The sequence below is a fragment of the Nicotiana tomentosiformis genome, chromosome 5 (genome assembly GCF_000390325.3).
Source record: "Nicotiana tomentosiformis chromosome 5, ASM39032v3, whole genome shotgun sequence".
In the NCBI taxonomy this organism is placed as follows: domain Eukaryota; kingdom Viridiplantae; phylum Streptophyta; class Magnoliopsida; order Solanales; family Solanaceae; genus Nicotiana; species Nicotiana tomentosiformis.
In genome coordinates this window covers 119,606,120-119,620,431 of record NC_090816.1, presented here as the reverse complement: position 1 = coordinate 119,620,431, position 14,312 = coordinate 119,606,120, and the positions used below count along the sequence as shown (strand labels likewise).

Sequence of the window (14,312 nt, the reverse complement as noted above, 5' to 3'; positions counted from 1 at the left end):
GGTCGGAATTTTACCGACCGAATCGGTCGTAATAATATAAATATAAATAATTATTTATATAAAATTAAATAATATAAATATATAATTTCCGATCGAATCAGTCAGAAATTAATAATTAAAAATAAATTTATTTAATTTCTGATGGAGTCCGTCGAAAACTGTTAAATATTAATTATTATTATTTTTAATTTTCAACCGAATCAGTCAGAAATCTGGGAGTTTTTGGTAAAATCTGGGCAGTTGTCCGAGTGTTTCCATCGAAAATCAATCGGAATTTTCTGTAAAATTGGGCAGAATTCTGCCCAATTTTGAGCTACACCAGTTGTCAAACTATTTACAATACAATAACGCCAACAACCAATCAACAAATATAACATCTAAACCAACAATACCAACCATTAACACAATCTAAATCAACAATACCAACCATTGACACAATCTAAACCAACAATTCCAACCATTAACACAATCTAAACCAACAATACCAACAATTAAATCTAACAATTTTGGGCATAAAAACATCTAAATAGTAGCCCATATTCAAGGTTAAAAATAAAACATAAAATTGTCTCTCACAATCAAGTTTACCAATCAACCAAAATACCACACCTAAACTACTACACATCAGATTCAGTTTGTTCATCCTCATCATCAGATAGATCATGCCCATGTTTTCTCATGAATTTCTGCATCTTAACAAATGTTTCGAATTGGGAGTCCAACTGTTGCTTCAAATCAAGAATTTCCTTTCTCATATCTTCCATCTGTTCTTGATTTTGAGAAGAAGAAGAATTGGCTAAGAGTGGGTTTGGATGACCTGTAGGTCGACGTACACCAAATCCGTAGACTCTGCCTTTGTTTACTCCACCCGCTGCCTCTGTCCACAATGAAGCCATATCATCAAGTGTTGGTTTAGTTGAAGGAGGCTGAGTTTGTTGCCATTCTTCCACCATTTTTTTATAATCTTCCTGAAATGAAACATAACTATTATGTAAACAAATTAATATTAATAAATCATAAATAATTATGAATTTAGTATTTTACATATGTGTCCGACGTACGTGTCTCCACCCAGTGTTCTCTTGTACCAACCTTCTTCTTTTTCTTATGCGTCTCCTCGAAGACCTCAGCGTGACTCATATCTCGCCCTCTTTCCTCTTCCTTCATAACAAAAAGTTTGATTTAGACATTACAATCGTAAAATTCTATATGTAAAACTAAGAAATGTTTTATAAGTAATTATCAATCTTAGTTTATGGGTCGCAAAACTAATCGAACCTCCTGTGTGCAACGAGCCACCTTTACTGGAGGCACGGTTTCACTTTGCTTGTTCACTCTTCTTCTTCCATTTTATGGTATTCTATTTCTCAAGAAGTTTATTACAAACATCTTCTCTTAACCACTCCGGCATTTTACCAGCATTCCGAGCAGCGAACAGAGTATCTTTAATCCGCTTAGCAGTCTTCTTCTCAAAAATATTATTTATTTCATTTTGATGCTGAGGATGCCATGTACACTTTGTCTGCAATATAAAAAAGTAACATTAGATGAAGATGATAATTATTAAATAAATGTATTCAATTTTTACCCTAAATTGATTCCACATTTGCTCGCTGATGTTGTACGGTATCTATCTCCAAGAATTCCACGGCTCATGATAAAATGGCTTCATAGAATTCACAACCAAATGTGTAGACTGAAAGGATGGAAAAAACCTGCATTAAATTTAACACATATATAATTAATAAACATCTTAAAGTTTCAAAAGTTTTAATTATAAATAAATATTCCTTAATGTTAACATATCTAAAAGTACATTCAAAATGTAAAAAAATAGTATAGGAACCTTCTTACCCATCCTTGTAGGGGGCGATTATCAATCGATTATAACTATCAAATTATGCATCCCCTCCAAGATTATGTCTGCGTCTACTAGATGGTGCAGAAGCAACACTTGATGTAGCTGGGCGAGAGCCTTCAATCCCGCACAATTAGGATGATTCCTATTATACATTCATCTACGATGCACAAATTCCATCTACACAAATAAAAATCTAGAAATGAGATATTTAAAATAATTTGATTTATTTAAACTGGTTACAAAGTTATACTCTTTCAAAGGTTCGTTTTAGATATATACATATCATTGTGTCAAAGCACTTTAATTGATATATTTTATTTTTTAAATTAATATTTTTTAACACTCGAAATCTCATATTAATCCCTATTCTAAATAATATAAGTCTTTAAATATAATAATTAAATTTTAATAGCTTCTTAAATGTTCATATAATCCAAATTAACTAATGATTTCTCAAATGTACAAATTAATCTTAATGTTGAAATTGAAAAAATTTAAATTTAATATCATTCTAAAAAGTGAATAAAGAAATATAACTATATTATTTTATATATTTCTTTGATTATAACTTTTGGAAAAATTCCAGATACTTTTGGAAGTATAGTATAGTTTTGTTATATAAAACTATGATTTATACTTTATAATACTGTAGGTGAGTTTTAAATATTTAAATCTTATTTTAAAATATTAAAGAATAAATGTTTGATTTCACACGACTAGTTAAATAATTTGATCAAAGTATTTTGAACTTTCCAAATCGTTTTGGGATGAAGAGATTAATAGGTGCATAATTAAATTTTTTAAGGATATTATAATGTTTAGTTTTTTTTTTTTTGCCAAAGTAGAGAGAATAAGCCAAAAGGAAAAATCCAAACAACTATGATGAGTCTGATGAGAAGTATAGTATAGATTAAGAGAAATGAACAAAAACCATGCCTTGCATCTTACATAGTTTTTTCTTATCAGAAAAACCTTCATGTCTTCATCAATTAGTTTCTCACTTTAAACAAATTATTATTTGTCTTGTGAAATTGTAGGATTAAATAATTTTTTAATCTTTATGATAGGATTAAGCTAGTTTAATTAGCTTATAAGCTTAGAGAATCACTTGTTTAACATAAAATTAAATTCGGGCTTATGAGTGGACATGTATTATTAACATATTCTTGCTTAACCCAAAATTTCAAACATACTTAATTCAACATATTCTTCTCTCTTTTTGTTTTATATTAAGTATCATTAAAAAACTAAAATTCTTAAAATTTCAATCATACCTACTTCAACTAGCTAGGATGTTTATATATAGAAAATTACTACAAATTTAATAATAAAAACAAAATATATATGTCAACAAAATACTTACCTCAACGAAAAAAATACCGGAGAAGTCGACTAAGGAGCTGATGCCGCCACCGCCACCGCCAACCACTGCTGCAAAACAGATAAAAAAAAATTAAGGGGAAAAGGGAGGAGAAAATGAAAGAGAGAGCAAATATACATTGTTCTTGGGGATGGGGGAGAGGGACGAGAGGGAGAGAGGAGCTTTTGTTTTTTGGGGACGATAGGGAGAGATGAGAGAAGGAGGAAGAAAAGTGAGCTATTGTTTTCTGGGGACGAGAGGGAGAGATGAGAGATGGAGGAAGAAAAGTGAGCTTCTGTTTTTTGGGGACGGGGTGTAGGGTTTTTTAAAAAAAATTCCGACTGATTCAGTCAAAATTGTTATTTTATTTTTTTTTCTTTTAAAAAGACTACCGACCAAATCAGTCGGAAATGAAGTCAAACAAGTCAAAATAAATTTTTCGCCAAAAGTTGCGACCGATTTGGTCGGAAATGTGGTCGAAAAAATTTAAAAATATATAGGAGATATTTTTTTGAAAATTTCGACGGATTCCGTCGGAAATTTCCGACAAAATAATTCGGTCGGAATTAAGCGTTTTTCTAGTGGTGAAATAATAAGAGGGTAAAAAACACTCATCGGTAGGCCAAATGCCGAAGCACTAGCAACTCATGAGTTACTCAAACTTCTCCCAATATTTTTCTTTGTGCGGGCACCCCACACTTAGCTCTAACCATCTGGTTTGTTGTTGCGTCCTTCCAATAGCTATGCTATGCTCCTAAAAAAAATGGCACTACAAAAAATAACACAATTAAAAAAAAAAGTAAAAAAATAAAAAAAAAGTTGGGTTGCCTCCCAACAAACGCCTAATTTAACGTCGTGGCACGAAGTGAACCACTTTCTGCCTCCATCACGAGCTTATAAATTGAACCCCCAAGTTTTGATTCAAGCTTATGATTCTGCTCCTGGGGCGGTACAAATTCTTGTGAGCCAAAAATTAAGTAAATTCTCATGCACCTTTTGGCTCTCGACCGAGGAGTGTTACCTTGCCTAGACGACCTTGAATATTTCAAAATATAAGGCTCATCTACCTCTTCCCTTGACTCATTTTTATGCTCATAAGGATCAATTCTCATTTCACCATCCTAACATAATGTAAAGAAGTGTTTGGAATGAGGTCTGACACGCTCAAATACCTGAACTTCAAAATTTTCGACCTCCTCAACACCAATCATATTAAAGTCAACTAAATTTGTATCTTTAATGTCCTTGACTGACTCTAGTATTACTTCTTCAATATCAGCATCCTCAAATTATAGTTGGATAGATTGTTGGTATTCTACTCTGACCTCCTCCATTAGCACCTCAATTTCAGTATCTACTCCATGCTCTTCTTGGCTACTATCTCCAATATTGGCTTGTTGAGCATTAAATGCTTCAACCAATTGACTCATTTGTGCCTCCAGATTGCGAATAGTAGCATTTTGCCTTTGTATGTGCGGTGATTTCTCATTATTTTCTTCCATAAGACACCTTAGCGTATCCTTGATCGCTTTCATGTCATCATCCCCGGGTTCTTTGTTTGTATTAATTTCACAAGAAAAAGTAAAACCATCATAATAAGGGGTTGGGAGAGGATAAAAAATATAAGCACAACCATGAAAGTGATCATTTTGACCAAAACACACATTCCACAAATAAGATTGAGTTAGTGCACATAACTCGCTCTCGAAAATATTTTGATAATTTTATCATGGGTGGTTTTCTCCACAATAAGTATTAGGAGGAACAAAAGTAGAATTACCAACATAAAATTCTCATAATTCCAATATGTCATGTCTCTCAAATCAACAAGTAAAATAAAATAAAAAAATAAAATAAAATAAAACAAAACAAAACAAAACAAAATAAAAGTTCAAACTTGAAACCTAACAATATATACAGTTACAATTACACCGTTAGTTCTCCGACAGCAGCGCCAAAATTTTACCGCGAGGCACTGTTAGAGGCGCCAATGACAGTGCCCTTGATAATTTTGCCATGGGTGGTTTCCTCCACAATAAGAATTAGGAGGAACAAAAGTAGAATTACCAACATAAAAACTCTTATAATTCCAAGATGTCATGTCTCTCGAATCAACAAGTAAAATAAAAAAATAAAATAAAAAATAAAATAAAACCAAATAAAAGCTCAAACTTGAAACCTAGCAATATATGCAGCTACAACTATATTGTTAGTTCCCCGACAATGACGCCAAATTTGATCACGCCCAACTCTAGTCTAAAAAAGGATAAACGGTCACTGCAAATATAATTCAGTCTAAAAGTCCGGAGTCGAATCCCACAGAGAACTAATGTTTAGCTACAACTATTTACTATCACTAAGAAGACAAGCTCGAACAATTCCTAAATTATAAATATTAAGATTTTCATGTATAACTAATTAACTAACAAATTAAAGTAGCAAATTAATAAATAGGGATACTAAGGGTTGAAGACAAGATTAGAAAAGCCTAGAGTTATGATTTATCTAATTGTCGGAATCCTTCCCGCTACACCTCCTACAATTTCGCCTAAGTTTCTCTACTAATCATGAGCACTTGACTTATCGTAATTCTCTCTCGAGCAACTACAATAATGTACTAGTCATATTCTCTCGAATTACGCTAGCTCACACTTTTTCACCGCTCACTATGATCACGTCAAAGTTTCATTATCTCTAATCCCACTTTTAAACACGCCGTATTGATCTCTCATATACCTTGGGAGTGACGTTGTTCGACAACAACCTAAATATGCACTCTTTCTCAAGCAATACATAATAAATAGGCACAATCAATTAATGACCATTCAATCAACAACAATAAACACATAGTTGAACAAGTAGGGATATTCAAACGCAAAATTATATTAAAACATAACAAGAATTCATCCCCAAAAAGGTTCCATAAAACCCTAGATTAGAGAGTTTAGCTACTCATAATTGTATAAACAATCATAGTCATATTCAAAAGCATTATACTACAGATTAAAGAAGAACGAAGAGAAAAACTCTTGTAGTCCGCGCTCCAGAGTGTTTTGTAGCCTTTTGCTTCTCCAATGATGTCTCGCCTCTCTAAAAACTAAGTTTAGGAGGTATTTATAAGGTATGGTTAAAAGTCTACATGTCCAAAAATAGTGAGGAAATAAAAGTGGCTCGGATAGCATCATCGGCGCGGGGCATTGTTAGAGGCACCAAAATCACTCCGCGAGGCACTGTCAGAGGCGCCAATGACAGTGCCCTGGACAAATCCTTACACTGTCTATGGCCATGACTTTTTATTGCCTTGCACATCTTCTTTTAGTGCTCTATTTTGTAGCTTTGAGGTACCATTTCGTGCAATTATTCTCGATTTCATGTCCAAGCATCCCTACACGTAAAATAAACTCTATTAAGCTCAACTGTTGCACCAATTAGCATCCAAACAACAAGCAAGTAGGGTAACTAACATCAAAATATATGAAATTATGGTATGACATCAAAGTACAAATTGCCCAAAAAAAATTAATTATTCTTTCGTATTATAGCAATCCAATATACGATTTAATAACTAATGAACAAAGTAACAACATGTTTATAGCTGAATAAACTGTTTTAGGCCTTTACTCACGTTCTTGTCGTACTCTTAAAACTTGAAACATTTCTTAAAACGTGACATATCTTATATTGGAAAAATTGCACGGGTTGGACGCTCCCATTTAATTTATATTTATTTTTTAAAAAAGTTTTAACTTGTACCCACTTTTTAAACAATTTTAAGTATTTGTCTCCTCCTCTTCCTCCTTCGTTTTCTTCTTCTTTTTTTTCTTCTTGTGACAATGATTTTATATGCTGTTTGTGAATATATTTTAATGTAGTTTATGATGTTTTACAGTGGTGAGCTGTTATGACACTTTATTTTTTTATTGTTGCTTAGAGTTTCTTCTTCTTTTTCTTAATTGCAAAATGAGTTTAATAGATTTATTATTGTTTTGACAAATTGATGATTGAGGTCTGTTCCTGATGATATTTGAAAGTTATGTTTCAAATTTGAACTCATTTGGATTAGATTTTAAAAAAGAAACATCTCCTACTTGGTACATTTTTATTTATTGATTCAATTGAATTCATTCAAGAACCATCAACGCAATTGCTGCTCGCCACTAAGTATTGTAGATTAGCAATGAACACAACACTGCTCCTTTCTTGTACTTCTTCTTCTGTGCCATGCATATTAAAGGTGGAGGATTAATTGCAATCACGAGACTATAATTTCAACCAATCTATATCCTTATTTGTTCACTAACTCCATTATCCTAATGTTTTTCGGAAAAATGGATATAGTTAAATCTATACGCAGTTCCGAAGATATGTGGTACAACTTAATACAAAATGCTAAAAAGATGAATATAGGTTAGAGAAAACATAATTAAGACGAATCAATTATGAACAGTGAATTTAGGATTTAACAAAATAGAATCAATCTAAGAAACTAGAAAGATCACTCTTCCTTCTAGAGGAAAATAATACAGTTTTGATAGTCTCCGTCTCCAAAAAGATGCCCCCCAAGAATGATAAAACAAGCCCTTTTATAGTGAAAAAGGTTTGGCTCCAAGTATAATAAGATAAACATTCAGTGGGAGACCCATGATAAATCAGCTTTTCCATAATTTCTGCCAAGATTTTCTCTAGTGGGAGTACACGGCTTTTGTCTGCGAGCTCGATCTTGCTTAGAATCCTCGATTTTGGTTCGAGCTTGACTTCGGCTCAAACTCGTGATCTTGGCTCGAGCCCGATCCTGGTTCGAGCCCTCGGATGGATTCCAGGTCGATGTAGGTTGGTTTTTGGATTATCTGCACGATAGATCTACCCGCGCCATAGTTCGACTCTTGTTCGAGTTTGATTATGATATCGATCTCAATACAAACCGGCCTCTCCGGGCTTCTAGGTTAGTTCGTTCCCCCCTTCGGGATCTTACTTCGATACACCACCCTTCGAACCGTACCGGACATGCCAAGGCTGGAATCCATTTCGACCATATACAGATAGTCCCCTCGTTTCTCAGAGAGAAATATGGCGAGAAACGATATGATTTTCAACGGCTCGATCGGATTATATCTTGTCGATTCCATCAAGTTCGACCATGACACATGATAGCTGTCCTGTCAGTTTAGTCTTTTCAAGGCATCTAATACATGTCAGGCGGTGGTCGGCCACTGCTGATAACGAACCGCCGTCGCTTTGAACCTATAAATAACTCTCACCTTTATCTTTTACCATTTTTGCATCTTCTATATTCTAAAATTACTCAATTTCTTCTTTATACTCTCCAGCCTACCAAGAAAGCTGTGATTTCCTTTCGAAAAGGCCCCCCAATTATACCAAATCTCTATCATTTTCTTCTACTCCTTATTTTTGAATTCAAAAAATGGAGAAAACATCGCAAACTGTTCCTCAGAACATCAAAAACATCGCAAACTGTTCTTTTACTCCTTATTTGTGCCGTCGATGAGACACCGGCGGAGCCACGGCCAGAGGAGTGCGTCCCCGAGGCATGCATCCTTACTTCAGATTTTAAAGTTGATAAAGGTTCATCGGTCCCTGGCCGGTGTGAGCCGGTATTGAGGTACATGTGTTCGATTACTGAGAAGCACCTCGATCTGTTAAAGATGGACTGCAATTGGGGGAAAAAAGAAGTGATAATACCTACCCCTGATGAAGACATCACTTCTCATGTGAAAGGGATTTTGAAAGTATATACTTACCCTTTCACTTTGGGTCCCCTCGATTCCGTCGTTATTGACTTCTGTCGACAGTATCAGGTAACCTTAGGCCAAGTCCATCCTTCTTTGTGGCGGATCGTTATTTTGATCCGATATTTCGTGAGCAAAATCGAGGGGATGTCGTTCACCCTCGATCATTTCGTGAGCAAAATCAAGGGGATGTCGTTCACCTGTTGGATGAGCAGGTTCATTCGAGTAAGGACTTCAGACCTGATCCCGACTAAAAAGATGCCCTTTCCCGAGGAGTGGAATTTGAAACGTAAGTGTGATTTTGCTATTGCTTCTATTTTGTTCTTTCATTTGTTCCCTTATCGATACTCCTCTTTTTGGTATATAGCGGTTCCCTGGATGCCCGGAGCGGTTTCCAACCTCAAGAATTGGGTACGAGATCTTGTTTCGACTTCCACATACGCCGAACACTCATGGCGTGATTTGTCTAAGGGTCGGTGGGAGGCCAAAAATCACTGTAAGCTCATTTCTTGGACTCTGACGAGGCATTTCTCGATATTTTTTTATAAGGTTTCCCATATGCAGGTTTGGGTAAGGACGCGGTCTTGAGACCTCTGTCTAATGAGAAGGATGTCTCGACCTTCATTCCAAAGCCGGTGGAGGAAAATAAAAGGAAGAGAGCTTCGTTGCCCGAATATCCAAAACCAAAGAAGAGGACGGCTCGTAAGCCGAACAAGAATGTCATTCCTTTGACCGTAGAATCCGTTTTGCGCCTAAGGGATGAGGAAGAAGAGGAAGAGGATAATGAATCCATGTTGGCGGTCCGGACAAAGAGAGTCGCCGATGCCTCAACGCCGGCTGGATCGATGATGCCCTATGGGGCTTCGTCTCGAACTGAAAATATACCTGAGAGAGGTTCTGGTAGAGTCCCCGAACTATCGGATGTCGAAGACGCCTCTCATCGGAATCAACCGGCAGGGGTCACAATCGAGGAGCCCTTCGAACCCCTCCAAGCCGAGGGGAATGTTCCGAGCGAGTCACTTGGGGCAGCATCGATCGAGGACTCGCCTACCTTTCCCGCTTTTTCTGCAGGGGTGATTCGGGAAGTGCAAGCTCTGGGGGCCCTCGATCTAAGTAGGCCTCACGATGAAGAGGATCCGTTTTGTGACCTGTTTACTGGTATCGAGGATGTTGCCATTGCCGGTGATGAATCAGATTTTTTTCACAGTTTGCGGCAGGCTTTGAACCAGGTGAGTCAAAAATCACGATGAAGAGGATCCGTTTTTTAAAAATCTTTTTGTTGGTATTGCCTTTATGTTCGTCTTTCGTTAACTTCGATTCTTATTCCTTCGTAGGCTGCGGCAGTCCATCGAGAACAATGTTCTCGTTCCCAGAATGAGATGCATCGATACACGGCCGACCTAAAACATGCTACCGATGAGAGGAACTCTCTCAAACTTTCCTTAGGGAAGAGAGAGGAGGAAATAAAAGATCTCCGAGCCGAGCTGGCCAAGGCTTATCGAGACCAGAATAATTTGTCTGAGCAGGTAATGATGCTTTTGAAAGCCTATGGGTTCGATACCAGAACGGTAGCTAATATTTCGATCTCACAGCTGCAGCAAAAAAATCGAGATGATAGGGAAGCTGCGTGAGGAGGTCAATGTGATAAGGATGGAATCCTTGCGGTGGAAGGAAGGTATGGACCGCTTTGCTGCAGAAAAAGAGACTGCTCGAGCCCAGTTATCATCGTCTGAAACCCAACTTCAGAAAATGGAGGAAAAAGGCCTGGTTCAAGCAAGAAAAATTAAAGAGCTCGAGGCTCGATTGGCCTCAGTACTCGCCAAGGCCGAATCTGATGCTGAATCGACAAAGACTTATGCGGATGCGCTCGTGGCCGTCTATCGGGCTGATGCTGAAGCTACCCAAGTTCAGGCAAGAGAGGCAGCCGAATCTGCCAATGGTCGGGCACATTAGGTCGCCGAACTTCCCAAGTACCGATTCAGGAGAGAAACTCTCGAGGAGATTCATACTCGCGGCTTCGATCTTACAGAAGAGATAAAAAGGGCCAAAGAACTCGAAGCTGATGCCAAAGCTCTGGTTCCTATGATGATGACGACGACGATGGGAGCAAAAGTGGATCCGAGAACGGTGGGGAACCTCGTGGTCACTGGAACCGAGCAAGCGTTTATTCAAACTTGGGGCAATGTATCCCTTTAGGCTTTCGACGGTCGAGCGAGCGTTTGCTTGTGCTAGAAATAAAAAATATATATAGACCGTAGTCTTGATCGAGTGAATGATTTGAACTTGAATTAATGCAACCCGTAGGCTATTTGGTCGAGTGAGTGTTTGTTCGAACTCGAAATGAAAAATAGCCCGTGGGCTCGATCGAGTGAATGGTTCGAACTTGAATTGATGTAGCCCGTAGGCTATTTGATCGAGTTAGTGTTTGCTCGAACTCGAAATGAAAAAATAGCCCGTAGGCCTGATCGAGAGAATGATTCGAACTCGGATTGATGCAACCCGTAGGTTATTTGGTCGAGTGAGTGTTTGCTCGAACTCGAAATGAAAAATAGCCCGTAGGCCTGGTCGAGTGAATGATTCGAACTCGAATTGATGCAGCCCGTAGGCTATTTGGTCGAGTGAGTGTTTGCTCGAACTCGAAATGAAAAATAGCCCGTAGGCCTGGTCGAATGAATGATTCGAACTCGAATTGATGCAGCCCGTAGGCTATTTGGTCGAGTGAGTGTTTTCTCGAACTCGAAATGAAAAATAGCCCGTAGGCCTTGTCGAGTAAATGATTCGAACTCGAATTGATGTAGCCCTTAGGCTATTTGGTCGAGTGATTGTTTGCTCGAACTCGAAATGAAAAATATCCCGTAGGCTTAATGGTCGCATTATATCTTAATTCTTCGCATGTTATTACACGCCCAAGTTCGGGCTAATTTATACGACCATGGCTTGCTTCGGCCATTTGGCTCTTTACAGTTTTCCTATCAGGACCCTATTGCTGCGAAGTAGCTCTCTTACGGGGCCTCGAATATAATTATAAATGCTGCACGACCAATGGTTGCCTCATTAAAAACCTTGCCGAAAAACCCATTTGGGATAAAAACCGGTATAAGGAAAAAAGAGTGCAACGCGTGCTTTCTGATGAGGGATTCGTCCCTTGTTCGGACTTCTGTGGGGGTCAGTTTTGATATATAAATGAATATGGAAAGGTTGTACGTTAACAGTAGTACCATTTTAGATGTGATACATTCCAGTTGCTAGATAACTGTTTGTCGTTTATAACGCCGATCCTGAACGGCCCCTTTTCGATGTCCTCGAGTACCTGATATGGTCCTTCCCAATTCGGTCCTAGTTTCCCTTCGTTCGGATTCTGGGTATTGATGGTAATTTTTCTCAACACTAAGTCCCCAGTCTTGAAATGGCGGAGCTTGGTTCTTCGATTATAATACCTTTCGATTCGCTGCTTTTGGGCGGCCATTCGGACGAGGGCAGTTTCTCGCCTTTCGTCCGATAGTTCGAGGCTTGTGTTCATAGCCTCGTTATTTGATTCTTCCGTCGAGAATTGAAATCTGGCACTGGGTTCACCAACCTCGACTGGTATCAATGCTTCGGATCAATATACTAAGGAGAACGGGGACGCCCCCGTACTAGATTTTGATGTTGTCCGATATGCCCAGAGAACTTCGGGTAGGATTTCTCTTCATCTCCCTCTAGCATCGTTCAATCTCTTCTTTAAGTTTTGAATGACGGTTTTATTCGTTGATTCGGCCTGCCCGTTCCCACTGGGGTGGTACGGCGTCGACAGTATCCTTCTTATCTTGTGGTCTTCGAGGAATCTTGTTACTTTGCCGCCAACGAATTGCCTTCCATTGTCACATACTATTTCGGCGGGTATCCCGAACCGGCATATGATATGGTCCCAAATAAAGTCTATAACTTTTTTCTCTCTTATTTTCTCGAACGCCTGTGCTTCAACCCATTTAGAAAAATAGTCAGTCATAAACAAAATAAATTTTGCCTTACCTGGGGTCGATGGCAGAGGGCCGACGATATCCATTCCCCATTTCATGAAAGGCCACGGGGATAGGACCGAGTTGAGTTGTTCTCCGGGCTGGTGGATCATTGGTGCGAACCTTTGACATTTATAACATTTACGAACGAATTCCTTCGTATCTTTACCCATATCGATCCAATAATACCCTGCACTGATTATTTTTTGGGCTAATGTGTCGGCTCCAAGAGTGATTCCCGCAAGTACCCTCATGCACTTCCCGTAGGACATAATCGACATCCCTCGGACCCAAGCATACCGCCAATGGTCCGTCGAATGTTCTTCGGTATAATGTTCCGTCTGAAGCCAGAGTGAATCGAGCAGCCTTGGTTCGTAGGGTTCTGGAGTCTTTAGGGTCCAACGGGAGTTTTCCGTTTTTCAAATATTCGATATACTTGTTTCTCCTAAGCTTGCAGAATTTATTTCGGCGTGTCCTTCTTCGATTACCGATCTCGAAAGTTGAACTACATTCCCCGAGCCCGCATCATCTACCTCGACCGATGACCCCAAATTCGCCAGTGCGTCGGCCTCATTATTATGTTCCCGTGGCATATGCCGTAAAGTCCATTGTTTGAAATGGCGCAAAGCGATAAGCAGTTTATCTAAATACCTTTGCATTCTACCTTCTCGAACTTCGAAAGTTTTGTTTACTTGGCTTACCACCAGCGAAGAGTCGCAATCGACTTTAATGATTTCTGCTCCCAAATTTTTAGCTAGCTCGAGACCTGTAATCATGGCTTCGTACTCGGCCTCGTTGTTAGTCAACCTGATAGTTTTAATAGATTGTCTAATAATGCCACCCGTGGGTGGTTTCAAAACTATGCCCAGCCCGGACCCCTTTACCTTTGAAGCCTCATCCGTAAAAAAGATCCATACCCCCGATGATGTACCTGATTTCAACAGTTCTTTTTCGGCTTCGGGTACGAGGGATGGTGTAAAATCGGCCACGAATTTTGCTAGGACTTGCGACTTGATGGCCGTGCGGGGTCGGTATTCTATATCGTACCCACTGAGTTCGACGACGCATTTGGCCAGTCGGCCTGATAACTCGGGTTTGTGCAAAATATTACGAAGCGGGTAAGTAGACAATACGCATATGGGATGACATTGGAAGTATGGCCTTAACTTCCTTGAGGCGCTTATCAGTGCAAGCGTCAACCTTTCTAGGAGCGGATATCTAGTTTCTGCCTCTCCTAAGGTTCGACTTGTATAATAAACTGGGAATTGCGTACCTTGCTCTTCTCGAACCAGGACACCGCTTACGGCGACTTCTGATACTGCCAAGTACAAACAAAGTTTCTCATC

General features: G+C 38.6%; 1 long non-coding RNA gene across 1 annotated transcript; it reads right to left on the bottom strand.

Moving 5' to 3' along the window:
• Nucleotides 1-460: 460 nt before the first annotated feature.
• Nucleotides 461-1,162, bottom strand: LOC138891828 (uncharacterized). Its single transcript, XR_011408163.1, has 2 exons — nt 1,045-1,162; nt 461-877 (listed from the first exon to the last, which is right to left on the bottom strand). It is a non-coding gene; the product is annotated as an uncharacterized lncRNA (long non-coding RNA).
• Nucleotides 1,163-14,312: the final 13,150 nt, after the last annotated feature.